The sequence below is a fragment of the Cricetulus griseus genome (genome assembly GCF_003668045.3).
Source record: "Cricetulus griseus strain 17A/GY chromosome 1 unlocalized genomic scaffold, alternate assembly CriGri-PICRH-1.0 chr1_1, whole genome shotgun sequence".
NCBI classification, from domain to species: Eukaryota; Metazoa; Chordata; class Mammalia; order Rodentia; family Cricetidae; genus Cricetulus; species Cricetulus griseus.
The window spans coordinates 5,548,564-5,567,530 of NW_023276807.1; positions in this window are offsets into that span (position 1 = coordinate 5,548,564).

Here is an 18,967-nt window from a genome sequence, read left to right on the forward strand (position 1 = left end):
CAAAAGCTAAATCTTTAGCACAGTCTACTTTGTACTCCCCTTCCCTTTCAGCCCCCTTCCTCAGTAATGGCAAGCCAGTGGCTCCTTCACCCTCTCTTTTATCCAGTTTATCTGGTGTCTTAATTACTTTCTTGTAACTGTGATAAAAGTCCAATGTGCATAACCCAAAATAGGAGATCTCTCAACAGAAGCTTTAAATGCCACGAGAATTAAGAATGCTGTTTTTCCAAGTACTTAAAGTCAACAGCTACCCACTCAGACTACTGTACTGAACACAATGGTCTCATAATTTAAAGAGAAATAGAAGCTTTTTATGATAAAAAAAACAGGCTAAGAATGCATGACCATTAAGCCAGTTCTACCAAACAGTCTCTAGGGGATCCTTCAGATTCAAAAGAACAAAGAAACATTCATGATGCTAGAGGGAAGAATAAGCCACACCAGAACAGCGACCTGGGACCCAAAAAACACCACAGAAGGCAAACTCACAAGCATGGAACACACCTTTGAATAGTATCTGTGGATATCAATGGTTCTTTACTCCCCAATAAAGACAGAGACTTCTAGATGTGTTGCCTGCAAGTAACTCATCTCATCACCAGAGACAGATGCCACCTTTGAGTGCAAGGATGGCAAAGCCATTGTAAGCAGATGGGAGTGGGGCACAAACAGGTGTCACTTTTCTAACACATGAAAAGATAGACTTCATACCCAAACCAGTCAGACTTCATGCTGACTAAGAGAGTAATGCATCAAGAGGATATCACAACTCTAAACATGTGAACACCAAACACAGGTGCACACAGTTTCAGAAAACAAACACTTTTAGACATAAAGTCTAAACCTAGATTTGTCCCAACATAATAATAGCACATGGCTTCAGTACTCCACTCTCACAGGTCATTCCAACAACAAAATAAAAATAAACAAAGAAACATCTAAGTTGGATGGTATCATAGGTCAAATGAACCCAAAAAGACATCTACAGGACATTTCCATCCAAACACTTCAGAGTACACATACTTCTTAGCAGCACATAGATCTTTCTCTAAGGAAAAAGAAATCATGTAATAGGATGCAAAGAAAGACTTAACAAATATGGAAGAATTGAAATATCTTCTTGTATTTTGTCTGACTATAATGGAATAAAACTATATCAACATCAAGAGGACCTACAAAACACACATGAGCTCGGGGAGATTAAGCCATGCCCTCTGGTCACAGAAACAAACTAAGCAAGTGTATTGGTCAGGGTTCTCTCCAGCAACATTCCTGATAAAATGAAGGATTTGTTAGAGTGGCTTACAGGTTGTGGTCCATCTAGTCCAACAATGGCTGTCTATCAATGGAAATCCAGTAATCTAATAGCTGTTCAGCGAACAAGGCTGAAAGTCTTAGTTTGCCTTTAGTATATTCTGGAATCCCAAAGTAGTAGTCTCTAACGCCCATGAAAGAATGGACTTGCCAGCAAGAATGAGAGCAGCAGGCCAGGAGCAAGAGTTTCCTTCTTCCATGTCCTTTACGAAGGCTGCCACCAGAAGGTGTGGCCTACATTAAAGATTCATCTTCCCACTTCAGAGGATCTGGATTAAAGATGGGTCTTCCCACTTCAAATGATGTAATTAAGAAAAATCCCTCACAGCTGTACCCAGCCACGTGGGTTTTAGTTAATTACAGATGTCAAGTTGACAACCAAAAATAGCCATCACAAAAAAGTGTTTGTTAACAATTCATAGAAAATGAAAACATAACATACCAAAAAATCATGGAATGCGATGAGATCAATTTTAAGAAGGGAGTTTACAGCTACCAATGCTTATATTAAAAAGTCAGAGAGCTCTTACATAACTTAATGATGCACATTAGTGCCTTGGAAAAACAAAAGCAAGCCAAACTCCACATCATAGCATGGAAAGAAATTAAAATCAGGGTGAAAATTAGTAAAATGGAAATTAACAAAACAAAACAACCAGTGAAAGAAAGAATCTCATTTTTGAAAAGATAAACAAGATCACATTGCATCTCCTTGTCTCTTCCTGCGGTGTTGGGGTTAGAAGGTATGAGGTTGCTACAGCACTGGAATAATCAAGGCAGGATTTAACGGGATCTGTGAACTGTCTCAAGAAGCAATAAAGAGCAGACATAGGGGAGGTTGTGAATTTTAGCAGGTGTGATGTAAAAGTTTTCAGTAGTAATGGATTTGGGGAAGGGATCTGGAATGTTGCACAGATTTGGATCTGATCCCATGGGTGAGGAGTGGGATCCCCTTACTAAGAGAACAGGAAACCAGCAGGTGTAGGAAGAAAATGGTGATTGTATTCTGTGCTTGCTGAATCTGAAATGCCCACATTGCCCTGGTCGCCATTTTCCCCACCGTTCTCCCATTTTGGGGGAACATCAATGGTTAGCAGACAGTAGCTGACATTTGGAGGAGTGTCACCAGGGCAAGAGAATCAGAACACAGGTAGGGGGATGGGGATTTCAAGAACATTGTCAAATGCCTCAGGGATGTCACATGAAATGGAACTGAGAGTATGCACCGACTTTGTAGTGAACTGCATTGATGACTTTGAAAAGACTTTGTGGAAGATGGGGAGGCAGGGGTGACAGCTGGCCCTGAGTGGAGGCACAAAGGAGGGTGCAGATTGTTTGTAGGTGTCAATCTTAAAAAAAAAAAGCAGGTTCTCTAAAATATGATAATGCTGTGGTGGTCACATGACCCAGAACTATGGGTATGTGCAAGGAATGGGGCCAAGGGCAATGTTTATTAACTATTAGGCTTGCACTGAATGTTTTTAAACAACAGTCCTGGCCACAATGGTTAATAATAGATTTTTTTTTCATTTTTTTATTTGAATTAGAAACAAGATTCTTTTACATGTTCTAAGGCAGCATAAAGAGACGAAAGGCAGGAAAGAGACCATAGTCTGACCTCAACAGATGAGACTGTGTGTGAGCACACTCAGCAAAGGGCAGCCTCTTTCCTTGGGAAATGGAGGGGTCTGCAAAAGGAAAAGCCATCTGGGACCATTTGTGGAGACCTGGTTATAGTAAGAAATTACCAGTATGGAGTCAGGTAGAAATATAAGGGTATTTAATAGGGAAAAGCCTTACTTACAGAGCGAACCAGCCAGCCGGTGGTAGTCTGTACAGCAAGAAGCAAAGAGAGACCGAAACCGAAAACGCAGTCCCCCTACTCACTCTGACCACGCCCTCACAAGCCCTCAGGTACTCTTGTAGCCAGCCCCTAAGAAGGCGTGGCTACAGCTTCCCCTACAATTCCCCTTTTAGTCTAAAAGAGGATTAAAACTTAACAGTATAAAGGTAAAATATAAGAAGATAACTATCTATTTTAACTAAACCCTAAAGTCATAAACAATAGGAAGCTATTCCTAACTAGGTATATACACTATCCTAAGTGACAACAATGGGGAAAGGGGGCGTAGCATTTTCCAAGTTACTTCCTGCTGAAATGGGACGATGATAGTCATGTGGGGTCCTGTAGAAAGAAAATGTTAGTATCCAGTCCATGTTAGATGGGATTTACTTGATTGAAGATCTCGCTTGAAATCCTCAACTTGATTGAAGTCAGTATCCGAACCTCTGGCCGGAGTGTTAGCTGAAATGGAGCAAGTTGGATCCAGTGCAGTCGAGGAGCTGTGGCCCATTTTCTTTTTAGGGTGTCCAGGGATTGTTGTCAGGCAGGTCTTTATTGGCTGTGTGGGACTCAAACATGAACAGTTAGCAGAGAAATGTTTGCTTGTGTATGTACACATGCTAGGGAATGCAACCATGAGAGCATAACAATTATGAAAGGGTGTACACCTTGAGAGAAAGATCCAAGAAAAGACAAAGACAGTCCCCAAATTCTTCTTTTATTCTGTATTACATCAATTGGCTTCTTGATACAACATAGAAACACTAAAGCTTAGTTAAATAATGTGCTTGGATTTTAGAGGAGGAAAGCCAAATCCACCTCTAAGTCCAGCATTGGTTTAATTGAATAGGGACTAGGAAATAAAGAGAAATAGAGTTTTTTGAGAGACAGTTGTAAAGTTTACCGTATGGCACATTTCTTCTATTTGATGGTTATAGCTACCTTTTTTTCTTAAGTATCTACCCATGTAGTGTCTTTTGCCTTTTGAAGATGAGTTTTTCTGTGAAGATAAAAGTAAAACATTTCCCTTTCCTTTGGGAGGTTTTTATTTAGTTTATAAGATATACCTTAGTAGAATACCTGTCATTTGTCCTTGTCGAGAGGTTTTTTCTTTTTTAGTCGAATCTTGATTAACTTTGATGGTATCCAAAGTGTTTCTTCTCCTGTAGAAACCAATGTAAAACCCCTACCCCAACGTAATACATGTCCTGGTTTTTATGTAGAGGTTAGTACATCTTTGAAGTATACTGGCTGATTGAGTTTAGCAGTTTTTTTTGTAGTCCAGTGTCTTTTTGTAGCTGTTTGTCCTTTTTTATTGGCATTAAGAAAGTTTAGTGTTAATAAAGCATTATGTAACCTATGTTTGGGGGGTTTAGTCTTTTAAGCTTGTTTGTTGAGCATCTCCTTAAGTGTTTTATTAGATCTCTCAACCATTGTTTGTCCTGTAGGATTGTGTGGTATACCAGTAACATGCTTTATGTTATAATATTTGAAAAATTGTTCCAATTTCGTAGAGACATATGTTGGAGCATTGTCAGTTTTTATTTGTGTAGGTATACCCATAACTGTCATCACCTCTAGCAGGTGTATTATAACAGAATCAGCTTTTTTAGAGTTAAGAGTAGTAGCCCATTGGAACCCTGAGAATGTGTCTATGGTATGATGCACATATTTCAAATTTCTAAACTCTGTAAAGTGAAAGACATCCATCTGTCAAACCTCATTTTTTTGAATGCCCTTAGGATTACAACCTGCTGGCAATGGAGTTTGATTATAAAAGGAACAAGTAGGACAGTTTTTCACTATCTCCTTTGCTTGTTGCCAAGTGATAGAGAAGTCCTTTTTCAAACCTTTGCTATTTACATGATGTTTCTTATGAAATTCTGAGGCTTCTAGCACACTTCCAATTAATAAACGATCAATCTCATCATTGCCTTGTGCTAGTGGGCCAGGCAGACCCGTATGGGATCTGATATGTGTAATATACATAGGATTACTTCTGTTTCTGATAGTTTTCTGTAATTGTAAAAACAGAGAAGTTAATTTTGTATTATCAGGAACAAATTCTGTAGTCTCAATATGTAACACAACTCTCTCTGCATACTGAGAATCAGTAACTATATTAAGAGGTTCTGTAAAATCCTTAAGTACCATGAGAATTGTATATAATTTTGTCTTCTGTACAGATGTATATGGACTTTGAACTACTTTACTTACCTCACCTGTTTTGTAACCTGCCTTACCTGATTTGTTGGCATCAGTGTAGAAGGTAAGAACTCCAGAAATGGGAGTTTGTCTTACAATACGTGGAAGAATCCAGACTGTCTTTTTTATGAATTTAATTCTGTCAGTTTTGGGATAGTTGTTGCTAATTGTTCCCAAAAAGTCAGTAAGAGCTATTTGTCAATATTTATTATCTTTTCATAAGGAAGAAATTTCTTTATTAGTTAAAGGTACTATAATTTCTGTTGGATCTTTTCCAGTCAGCTGGCGAAGTCTTAATTTACCCTTTAAAATCAAACAGAAATCTTTTCTATATATGTTTTTAACTTTTTATTCTGTTTATGTGGCAGAAATATCCATTCCAATATAGTGTCTTCCCTCTGTATCAGAATTTCAGAAGGGTATTCTCTGGATGGCAAGATAATCAGAATATAGTCTAAATTAAGGTTTATCCGATCTACATGTGTATTCAATATTCTGTTTTTTACACATTGTAACTCTTTTTCTGCCTCATCAGATAATATTTTAGGACTGTTTAGGTCCTTATCACCTTTAAGGGCCATTTTCAAATGCTTTAAGTCATGTCCTTCTACACCAATAATTGTCTGTAATTGAGAAATTTCCCCTAATAATTTCTGAAGAGAATTAAGAGTTTGATACCGATCTCTCCTAATTTGTACCTTTTGAGGTCTGATTCTCTGTAAGTCTATCTTGTAACCTAAATAGTTAATAGAATTTCCTCTTTGTATCTTTTCTGGTGCAATCTGTAATCCCCAACGAGGCAGAACTTCCTTCACCATTTCAAACATACGTTCCAAAGTTTCCTTATTAGAATCTGATAAAAGAATATCATCCATGTAATGATAAACAAGAGATTGTGAAAATTTCTTCGAATTATTCCCAAAGGTTGCTGTACAAAGTGTTGACACAAAGTAGGGCTATTTAGCATTCCTTGTGGCAAAACCCTCCATTGATATCTCCTAACTGGCTGTGAATTATTAAGAGTTGGTACAGTAAATGCAAATTTTTCTCTATCATTTTCCTGTAACGGTATTGTGAAAAAACAGTCTTTTAGATCAATGACTATGATAGGCCATCCTTTAGGTATTAAGGAAGGTAATGGCATTCCAGGTTGCAGAGAGCCCATTGGTTGAATTACCTTATTTATAGCTCTCAGGTCTGTCAGCATTCTCCACTTACCTGACTTCTTTTTGATGACAAAGACAGGAGAATTCCAAGGACTGGTAGATTCCTCTATGTGTCCAGCATCTAGCTGTTCCTGTACTAACTTTTCTAAAGCCTCTAGCTTCTCAGAGGTCATAGGCCATTGTCCTACCCAAACTGGTTCATCTGTAAGCCACTTCAATGGCAGGGCCTTTGGCTCCTCTGAAGGTCCATCATTTGTACCTAGTTTCTGTACAGCATGGATGGTTGGTAACCGTTTTCCATAGCGTCTTACCAGATCTTTTTCATAATTTGTATCTGACACTGGAGGAATATTAATCTGAGTATTCCATTGCTGTAAGAGATCACGACCCCAGAGATTTATAGCTATATCTGCCACGTATGGTTTCAGTATCCCTTTCTGTCCTTCCGGTCCAATGCAGACCACTGAGTTAACACTCTGTCGAACTCTAGATAGAGTTCCAATTCCTAAAAATTGTACATTTGCCTCTCTAAGAGGCCATTTCTGAGGCCAAGACTTTTGAGTAATAATAGTTACATCCGCCCCAGTGTCCACTAAGCCAGAAATAACTTTATTATTAATTTTAACTTTTAACTGAGGCCTTTTATCATTAATAGAAGCTTGCCAAAATATGCGTTTCTCATTTTGTCCATTCACACTTGATTCTTCATCACTATTCAAACTACCATCTAGAGCAATATCTTTTTTCACAATATGCAAAGAACTGTCTATTGTTCCTGTGAGAGATTGTCTTCCACTGCTATTGGAAATGACCTGACCTTTCTCGATGTGGGGGCCTTCTTGAGGCCCCCCTCGGGGTTTTCCGACCTTAAGGGGTTTCCTTGTATGTCCCTGGTTGATCTACATTCATTGGTCCAGTGTCTGCCCTTACCACACCTTCTACACAATCCAGAAGGCAGTGGCCTTCCATATGAGGCATTGTTAGAATTCATTTGTCTACAATTTCTCTTAGTATGTCCCATTTTACCACAGTTGAAACATCTAGGTTCCTGGCGCCTTCGTGGTCTCAAGGGGAAGGCTCTTCCTCCCCAAGGTTCTGGTTCATAGTAGTAGTAACCTCTAGCCTCTTGGTACCTATGTTGACCTCTGTAAGGTGCTTCTCCTTGTCAAGCCCTTACATCCTCACCTCTAGAACTTTTAATTTCCTGTTGCCGTTTTAAACCTTTGGAGATGGCTTCTCCTACCCAAGCTCCAGTATCTTGCACATTATAGTCAATGTTGGCTGCATACAAAACCCATTCTTCTAACGGAGCTGATCTGATCTTTAAAGGCAAAAGTATTCTTTTGCATATAGGGTTTGTATTTTTATAAGCTATTGTATATATAATTGATTGTCTTGTTTCTGGATCTGTTACCTGTAATTCTACTGTCCTAGTTAACCTTTGTAAGAAGTCCTGGAACTGTTCTGTAGGTCCCTGTTCTATTCTGGTATAAGCTTCTAGACGTTCTCCTGGCTCACGAACCTTATCCCAGGCATTTAATGCTGCTTTCCTGCAAAGAGACAGTATATCGTCATCATATTCAGCCTGAACCTGTGGGTCAGCATAAATACCCTGACCAAGAAGCTTATCTAGAGGCGCTTCAAAACCTTCCTTTATGCCCTGACATTCAAGGAGCTTTGCCTCTTCCCTTACCAATGCCTTTCACTGGATTTGGCATGAATTCTCAAGTACAGCTGCTACCAATCGTTCCCAATCTGTGGGTGTCACCCTGTTAAAGGTTGCCCATGAATGTAATAGCTGTTTTACGTATGGGCTATGGAGACCATATGAGACAACTGATTCTTTAATATTCTTAAGATCCTTCGGCTGTATAGGTTGCCATTCATAAACCATTCGTCCATGAGGGTGTTTCTTAGAAGCTGGCTTTTCTACCATGGTAGCTGGGTACACTAATGGTGTACGAGTAACAACCTTAGAAGAATAGTCACGATACCTGGGTGGAGTAGGTGCCTGGGATTGGAGTGATTCTGCTTCTGAGGCATCCCACTGATCTTTAAGCCTAGCAATGATATCCTTTTGAAAAGTTTCAATCTCCTTAATCATAAAAGATTCAAGCACGTTAGTGAATCTGTAAATTGCTCTAACTGCTCATCTACATGTTTTTCTAGGTCTTTCATACGATCATCCTTAGACAGCATCTGGATGGCATGGAAACTGCCTTCTAGGTATTGGAGTCTAGATTCCAGGTCATGATTTGCTGATTTTGAGTCCTCAGCAATCGACCGTATGGACCTATGTAATCTGTCAGCCCTGTACTGTAAATTATCTTCCAAACATTTAAATCTAGACTCAAACTTCTGATCTGCTACCTTGGATGCTTCAATGACTGATTGAATGGCATTGTCCAATTCTTTAACCCTATGCTGGGTATTTTGCACCGTTGCATCTAGTTGATGAGTAACATTGCCTATCTGAGTTTCTAGCTGGCTACAGATATTCTTTAGCTGGTCATGGTCTTCTGACAGCCTAGCCTCTAAGGCCTCAGACATGGAGGATCTCTCTGTGTTTATCTTATCATAAATACGCTGTATCTCATCAGACAGCTCTGTCTTTAGTGTATTGGACACAGAGCCAAGCTTATCATCCAATTTCTGTTCCACTTGCTGCACAATTGTGGTCTGACCTAATCTGTTTTCCAAAACCTCATTGCGTAAAGCTGTTATTTCCTGCAAGCAGGTGGTGAGGTTATTTCTGTCCCTGTTCCTGAGTCCTCTGGCTAGTAATACTATTTGTACCAGCAAGCTGACTGCCATGACAGCATATAGGCCAATAATTGGCAAATTAGCATCCTCCTCAAACAGTGAATTCACGTAATAAGCAAAAATATTACCAATTTTAGCAAATGATAAATATTCCGCCATAATTTTACCTGATTTCTACTCCAGATGCAGTAAATATATTTGATCAGCAGGTAGCACAGGCGTTCAGTTATTCCGAGGCGTTTGGCAGCAGTCGGTCAGCGGTGGAGAGAGGTCACAAAAGCGGCTGCGCTTATCTTAGAGAGTATACGGCCTTGCGGCTACAACCACTGAAACAGATTCGGGCTTTCCCGCAGGCCAGGGGAAGCCACAGCTGAAAGCGGAGGCCTACCTGGACTCTAGGCAGCTAGAAACTGTCTCTGAGCTGGGTGGATGGTTCTGAGCAGCTCAGCAGCAGTGGGTCGGCTGCTAGCCGGGAACGCCTGTGGAGAGTGGGTGCTTTCCGGGCCTAGGCGGCGGGCCCGATGGAACCCACAGCCTGTCCCAAATGGGGTGTGGGTTTCCAATATCCCGCTTCTGACACCAGATATAGTAAGAAATTACCAGTACGGAGTCAGGTAGAAATATAAGGGTATTTAATAGGGAAAAGCCTTACTTACAGAGCGAACCAGCCAGCCGGTGGTAGTCTGTACAGCAAGAAGCAAAGAGAGACCGAAACCGAAAACGCAGTCCCCCTACTCACTCTGACCACGCCCTCACAAGCCCTCAGGTACTCTTGTAGCCAGCCCCTAAGAAGGCGTGGCTACAGCTTCCCCTACACCTGGTAATGAAGAAGTTGATGCTGCTGTGGGGGCTATGTGTGTGTCTGTGGTCTCTATTTTCCAGAATTGTTTTCTCCAGCAAGACAGACAGGTTGCTCCTTCAAACATTCCTTTCTGGGCTGAGCAAGGTTGAATAAGGCCTGCTGTAGTCGCACAGGAATCCTGTTTTAACAACAGAGGCATTCCATCAGTAGTAACAAGGATGATGTCAGTCCAGGGTCGAATGAGCTGGAAGGAAGATGATTCTGAAGATTTTTGTCTTTGGAAAATTTTGGTTCTGGTGAACTTTAGCGGTAGGAACCTTTTCTTCACAATCTAGCTTACCTTGCCTTTGTTGATTAGGGTTGGCAAAAGTGACTCCATTTTGATTCTAACAAATTTCCCATTTCTTCCACATTGGTATGGAAGTATGGGCAAGTGATCCTGGGCATTTGGTAGAAGAGCTATCCTGCTGGAAGCTCAAGACACCTGGAGCTCCTTCCCAGACTCCAGAACAGGGTGAGGGGCAGGGTGAGGGGGAGTGGAGCACAGTGAAGAGGCAAGAGCAGGCACACCAGGTGAGTATTTACATGCAGGAGGAGCCTTTGGAAATGGCCTCTGGGTGCTGAGCCTCCTGCAGAGGAGCTACTCAAGTGCTGAAAATGGCAAATTCCTTTTGGAAAGGTATTTGGCGTAAAGTCACAGCTGTTGCCCACAAAACATTAGTGTGCAGACTTGACCTGTGAACTTCAAGAACAACACTAGGTCTTCAAAGTTTTCCCACCATTTGATGGTTATCAAGTATACTCCCTGTTCCTGGCATCAAAACCAGGTTTTGTGGTCCTAGTCACACTCCTATCTCATGTGCCAAGATAAATCGCCCCAGAAAAGCCTAATTTTGCTGTGGGACCTGATCAATGCACTAGTACCTACAGATGGTATGGTAAATATCAACCAAGCAAGAATGGGAGTGGTTGGTTTTCCTCATTTACATATAAAAGACCAATCAGGATGGCCCCCACGCTGCCCTTCCAGATCACACACACTTGGGGTGTGTAGGATGTGCAGGGATAAAGGAGAGGAATCGGGGAGGGGGGATGGAGAGGAGTTGCAGCGGGGTGGGGGGTGGGGGGTGAGGGGTAGGTGGGAGGGAGGGAGCCGGGCTTATATAAGCAGCCAGTAATAGGAGCCTGGATGGAAACTTTCTCTAGCAGCCGGCTTCTCCCTTTGGCCCTTGGCAAACCCTTTCATTTTGTAAGGGAGGCTGCAATTGCCATGGTTTGCCAATTTTTCTTTTCCCTTCTTTTTTAAATAAAGCTCCCTACTTCTCTTGGAGTCTGTCCTGGTGAATCTTGTTGACATACCCTAAGGATAAGTGGCAAATGCATCCACATGAATATTCTTGGGGCTCATTATTTACAGTATTATTTTTAAGAAGCGCATGTGGCTAATGGTATGGAAACTAGTTAAGTAAATTATGGAACATATGCTCGATGGATAGAATATTATGAGGTCATTAAAATTATAATTATGAAGCTTATAGCGCCACAGAAAGATGGTGATGACTATAAATGGAAGATCAGTTCTTAAACTGTGTGTGCTCTGATGGCAACAATGCCAACACCCTTTCATGCCAGCGGGCCACAGGAGAAGCCCTAATAATTGCCAGCTGTTGGCTGGGGAGAATGCTACGTCCCTGGCAAGTTTGTTTTGTTTTCCTCAGTGTAGTAATCTTGCTTTGAATCCTATTGCTACAGTTCTAGATCACCAAGAGTAGCCTGGGTCTGCTATCGATGATCACCCAATTTGAATCAAATGCCTTCTATGCCCCGCCCCCACCCCTTTTGGTACATTAGCATTTAGACAGCTTATAAACAATTCAAATCATTGACCAAACAAACACAATTTTGAAATGGCAACTCATGTCCAGTGGTTGTCATTCAGTTCTGGGGACTCCACAGTTTGAGATGGAAGCCATGGATACTAGATTTACTGGCAAGTGCTCTCCAGGAGGGGCAGCCACTAACTAGCCTCAGACGTTTGGCTGCAGGTCTTCTCTAACCATTTTCATCTTTCATTGACAGGACTTGCTTTAATGGTGAGATAATTATAGGTTCAAATGTTAAGCATGAAGGAGTAAGTGAGAATTTAGAAATGTGAGTGCAGTGGGTAGATTTAGAAAGATAATCCACATGCCTGGTATTGTCGGAAGGCAGAAAGTGTACAGAAATCACGGGAGGTTAAATCTAGGAGGAGGAGGCTGGAATCCCTTCCTCAGGTCTAGGGCGTTCAGTTGCTTATTCTGTTGTACACTACTCCATCTTGTGGTTAAACAAGGGTACTAATTGGAATGCTACTATTTCACATAGAAAATCAGTGCCTAGTAGCTGTCCCCCACATCTGCAGAGATCCATCCTAAGACCCCAGTGGCTACTTGAGCATGGATAATACCAAAACCACATATGCTTTTTCCTAACAAAAATTAATAATATGTAGGACAATTACAATTCTCTAATTAAAGACTCATGGATGTGCTCTCCTCTGTGTTTCTGTCTCCATCTTCTTGAGTGCTACCCATCTGAATTTCTAGCATCTTTTGTAAATTAAAATCAAAGCATACTCTTGCACTTTGAGCCACTGTTCAATAAGATAAAGGTTACTTGGATACCAGCCCTGTGATCTCAGTATAGTTAGCCTGGTAATCAACATGGCTGCTAAGAAGCTAACAGGCAGGTGTCCTACATATATCATGAGTACGCTGGACCCAATCCCCAGTACTGCATAAAACCAGGAATGGCAGTTCACACCCATAATCTCAGCACTCAGGGAGGAAGGAGAATCAGAAATTTAAGGTCATCTTTGGCTATACAGTGAGTCTGAGAACAACCTGAGATTTATGAGACCCTGTCATAAAAATACACCCCAGCAATCAAATATACAAACATTCTGAACAAGATTTGTAAACTTCTAAACATATATAAAAGGGAAAGGAAACTTAATAATTCACAATCCCCTTAGCCTAGAGATACATACACAGATATATCTGAGAAGTCAAATACAGCCAAATGCATACTTTATTAAATAAGACTTTATGTAAGATAAGAATAGTAATTGGCTCATTTGTAAAGATTTATTTTTATGTGTGTTTGCTGCATGTATGTCTATGTACCACGTGTGTGCATTGCCCAAGGAGGCCAGAGGAGGGCATCAGATCCCCTGGAACTGGGGTTAGATAGTAGTTAGCCTCTATGTTGGTGCTTGGAATAGAACCCAGGTCTTCTGGAAGACCAGCCAGTGCTCTTAACTGCTGAGACCACCTCCCACCCCATCTTTTTTTTTTCTTTGCTTTAAATGAATCATTATCTCAACTCAATTCAAGGAGGAGATCTGGTCAGTAGATGAGCTAACAATTAATTGAATATCTTCATGGTGATTAGGTTAAGTAGTCACTGGTTGTACAGGACCCTCTTGACTTGTTAAAGGAAGTGTGGGGATGTACCAATGGGATGGCAGCTCCAAATTTGACATTTTCATAATAATTTGGACTTTCTGTGCTGTTTCCTTTCATCTCCACCCTCTTCCCTTGCACTGGTCTGTGTGTTTATACTGCTTGCCTGGGAATGGATTTGGTTGGCAACCACTGGATCAAATGATGCTTTAACTCTCCCTAAGACATTTAACCATGCGGTTCCTATTCTGAGGATTGTTTTGTTGTTGTTTTGTGTTCATGACAGGTCATTATGGTGCCTGGTTTGTTCTTGGAATCACTGCTTTCCCTGCCTCCTCAGTGCCACAGGGATGCTCACCACTCCTGCCTCTCCTGAGAACACTGGCTACAGGAAAGTAGTAGTCCTCAGGAACTCATCAAGGAAGGACCACAACTTGCCTCGGAAAGCCACCAGATAACACTGGTGGGAGTTAACTAACATTAACTCTGAGGTTCACCAATGGAGAGCATCGATTAAAACCCCCTACTCTTTCTTATTGACCTGTCATTCTCCATTGTTACGATTTCTCTCAGTTTTCCCTCCATTTGGGAGTAGGTTCTAATTTGGCAATGCTCACAGTATGAATTGTATAACTTACCACGTTGGTGGTTATTGGCAGTTTCCATCAACTTACAGGGTATGGCAACAGCCTTTAGATAAAATCTAAGAATCACTTCCACTTGATTTTGGAATTGGCTTTCAAATCAATCTGATGTGTTTGATCAATCAATTAAACCATTCTGTCCCTTCTCTGCCTCCACTGTCAGTAGTCTGGTCCAAGCCACTGTCTTCTGTTACCTGACTTGGTACAATGGTTTCTTGTGTGAGCTCCCACATTCCATTAGCCTTCCTGCTCCCTAAAATAAGGAGGCAAACCTGCATCCCGGTCACACCAATGAGTACCCTGTCACTGTGGAAAATCAGAGCCTTAAATGACTTCTGTAACTTATTGAGCCAGCTGATGAAGGAAGTGCCCTTGTACTCCCTTACTGTACTACCGGTCTGCAGGCTTGGTCTTCCTAGACTAACTCTGGAGTCCAGAGTGCTAGTGAGGAACAGAGGACAGTCATTTGATTGATCAAATCAGGTTGGGATGGAAAATTAGGTCATGCAGGACCCCCAGAAAGCCCCAGGATCACCACAGGTTCCAAATAAAAGCAAGGTCAACATGGAGCAGGGCCCATAGTGAAATATTGTTAGTGTGTGCTTCCTCAGAAAAGAGAGGCCCAGGTAGAGCTGAGGAGAGTCTGTTGAGTGGCCAACTGACTAAATACTACCAGGGAGGTAACACTCATTTTCTCCCTCAGGACTTCAAGCGGTTTCAAAAATTTTGGCCAATGCTGATATCTGTTTAGAAGATTTGCTCCCAGCATCATGTGACAGGTGAGGTCATGTCCCATATCACCTACCACATGGGTGGACCATTCCCATTTCCACTTACAGCCAATACCTCAAAGCCAGGACTTAATTGCCTTCTAATTGTTTTCTCTGTACGAGTATTTCTCTAATTAGCCTATAAACTCAGAGGAGAGATGCTTCACTTGACTATTTTGTAACCATCTTGCTACTGAAGGGACCAGCTCCCCATTTCGGCAGCCATGACAGTAACACGTGCTTGTCATGACCTTGCCTTGGTCACTAGGAGGTTAGGTGCCTGCCTCGTGGCAAGGAACCAATCAGAAGTTAGCTGGTGGTGCTATGCTTTACAGTTCTGGGTGTGCTTTACAGACAAGTGCACAGCAATGACGCACAGAGCATAGCAACCACCCTGGGAGGGCCTACGGGCCATAACAACCAGTTGACCAATCAACACAGGGCAAACCCTCCAAGCCTGGAGGCACACCAATCCTGAGCCTGTTCGTACCCCTAGACACTCCCCTTATGCTGCCCTATAAGATCTCTATGTAGACGTTTCAAACCATCTTTCTAGCCATCCACCATGGTGGATGGATGGAAGGCCCAAGCTAACATGAGGTTAGCTCGTTAAACAACTATAGTAAAGCCTCGTGCAGTTTGCATCAAGTTTCTGCCTCTGCATGGTGATTGGGGTGGCATCGGTCCCGGGCTGAGATCCTAGAGGCCTGAGCTTCCGGGGGGGTCTTTCACTACTGAACCAAAGGTCGGGAGATGCTTATCAACCTAGAGACATCTAGACGGTGGGAAGATGGCTGTCATGTCAGTGATTTGAAGATATTTGTGCATCAGCAATGTGACCCTTTCACTGGCAAGCAAACACTTCTCTGCTTTCTGTGTACAGGTTCTGGGACAGAACCTAGCAGAGTAGAGCCCTACCTGGCACTGGCTTCTTGATACACCCATGGCTTTCACTTCATATAAGCTTTGGCATGCAGAGTTAGACCATGGGTGCTGAGCAGAGGCAGAGGGCGCAGGACCAATGAATAAGAAAGGCATGTTTGGGCTCAGTCCTACAGAGGGCTGTTGGAAGAGCATTGTAGGGAGGGGTTAGTAAGCCTGGGACAGCAGGTAAAATAGTGTAAGCTGGTCAAGAACATTCAGTAGCTTTCGCTTCCAGAGGATTTGGGTCATATTCTACAGGCTCAAAATGGTGACTTCTATATAGAATATCCCGGATACATGCCCAGGGCAGAGCCCCTTTGTCTATGCAACCTGCCACCTTCTGAGAGATTGAAGGGCTGGACCCTGGGAATTGTACCTGCTGCTCCAGCATGAATTTAGCCAGGATGGTTATTGTTTTAATGTGAGCTGAAGGCCAGCCTCTGAGGGGTGGTGAGCGACTCCCAGCATCTTTTAGAACTCTACGGGTCCAGGATAGAAGTGTAGAAAGCTGGCTGAGGGAACCAGGGCAGCATTTTTGTTAGGGGAGTGGGGGTGGGGGTGGGGTGGGGGAGGGTCGGGGGCTGGTCATTTGAGCACACTTTGCTGCCCTTCCAGTAGGATCCTTTCCCAATAAATGCCCCTTCAGACAGTTCAAACTGGGCTTTTTTCTTCTTCTTCTTTTTAACCTATACCAGACTCCTGAGCTTTTCTAGTGTAGCCACAGACTGCAATGCGGAACTCAGTCTCCCACTGAACAACACCATGCAAAACAACTGCCGCTTCAACTGTCTTCAAACAAGTGATATTGTGACATACCAAAGGAGAAACTCAACGGAATAATGGGGCTCCCTGGGAGGGGCCAGCTTCCTCCAGCGAGTAAGAGCAACATCCTTGGAGAAGGTAAGGCTAGGCACCACTGGAGAGGGTTCCAGAAGCAGCTTTCATTTTGTGTCACAGGGAGGCGTCACACTGTGAGGCCTGCTCCCCTGGTGGGTTCAATCACTGTTAGGAGGGCCACAGAGAGCTGGGGAAATGAAGAGAGGCACAGATTTGACATTCTCCTGCAGTTTTCACTGAGGAGAGGTGATTTAAAGCAAAGTTGTGTTAAGACCAAGCCCAACCTGAGTAGCACACTGACCTTGTGGGCATCAAGAATGGTATTATCCCAAGGGCGGATGAGCCACTCCCAGGAACTGACCTCAGTCTCCAAGCGTTATGGGAGGATTCCGTCCTAACCACCAAAGGTCAGCTCACTAACCAGTCCTTTGTATTTTACTTCCCTCGTTCTGGACCACCACCCCTTCTTTCTCTTCATATTAAAAAAACGAACAGCACTCACATTTTTAGGCAAGAAGTCAACCCCCAGGTCCTGCTAGTACATTAGTAGAATCGAGAGGCTGGAGTGTAACTTTCCTATTCTTGTCTTTTTGTTTTTTAATTTATATCTACCAGTCATTTCTCTACCACATCTGTAAACGTCAGTCAGGCAAAGTTCCTTCCAGGACATTTCTGTAAAAGGAACAAGCCCGGTTATTAGCACAGAACATTCATTCTGCTACCAAACTGGGCATGAAGAATGCCAATCGCTCAATGATAGAATTTTCAAAGGAGAAAATTCAGGTACAAGGTGGTCCAACGTGGAGATGGAAGATGAGCTTTCAGACTTATTTCCCCGAGGGCAGAGTTCTATAGCTGACAATGTTTTACCAAAGTAGGTGGCAATATTTTTGTCTATTTTTTTAGTATTAACATTAATAATTAGGAATAATATTAATATAAATTGTTAATGAAGGGACCAGCTCCCCATTTTGGCAGCCATAACAGCCTAACACGTGCTTGCCTGACCTTGCCTTGGTCACTAGGAGGTCAGATGCCTGCCTCATAGCATGGAACCAATCAGAAGTTAGCTGGTGGTGCTATGCTTTACGGTTCTGGGTGTGCTTTACAGACAAGTGGACAGCAATGATGTGCAGAGCATAGCAATAGGCCCCTGGGAGGGCCTATGGGCCATAACAACCGGTTGACCAATCAACACAGGGCAAGCCCTCCAAGCCTGGAGGCACACCAATCCTGAGCCTGTTCGTACCCCTAGACACTCCCCTTATGCTGTCCTATAAGATCTCTATCCTGTGGCTTCTTGGTGTCTTTCCCAGCTATCCACCATGGTGGATGGATGAAAGGCCCGAGATAACATGGGATTAGCTCATTAAACAAATGCAATAAAGCCTTGTGCTGTTTGCATCAAGCTTTCACCTCTGCCTGGCGATTGGGGTCGCTGCAGTCCTGGCTGAGATCCTGGGGGTCTGAGCCACCGGGGGTCTTTCAGTTAATACCTTTGCTTTTTTCTGTAAATATCAATGTTTATAAAATAACATAAGTCTTTTTTTTATATATATAAATAGCTGTAAGTTACTTATCAGGAGCTATGGCAGCTGAACTTTTTGTCTGTGGGGTTCCCTGGGCCAGGATTAGCCAGTCAACAGACATGCACACACCTGATCTAAAACATCAAATTGCCCAACATTTATATTTTTCCCAGTAGTCAAGGTACTTGTTGCTAAGGGATCGATGTATCAAATGACTGTCATTTATTTTCAAGAAAACCACAGGCTTACCTACTACCTTCTCCCTAGTCTCTTCCAAACTCAGTTATACATCTGTATACTTGTATTTAACTTGAAAGTTAGACAACTCACACCAGCATTTACAAACAACTTCACACGTACATACAGAATGCTAGTATTCAGGCATCTGTACTGTCCTGTTCTTGGGGTTCTGACAGGACACACCCTCAGCTGCAGCCACTAAGAGTACCACCTGTGCACATTCACTATGTTCCCCTTTAAAAGGGCCCTGCCTACTTCCCATCCTTCTCCTCCTCTCTGTGCCCCTCCCCCCTCTTCCCTTTCTCCTCTCTCCTGTTGCTCCTGTCTCCCCGATTCCCTTTCCCCTTTTGATGATCCCTTTCCCTAAGTAAACAAACAAAAACCCCCTCTGCTTGAACCCTGTGGCATGGTGTCTTTCTGTTGCGTGCTGCTTTTCTTAAATTACAACTCTGAATTCTAGCAATGTTTGGAGATAATGTTTTCTCTC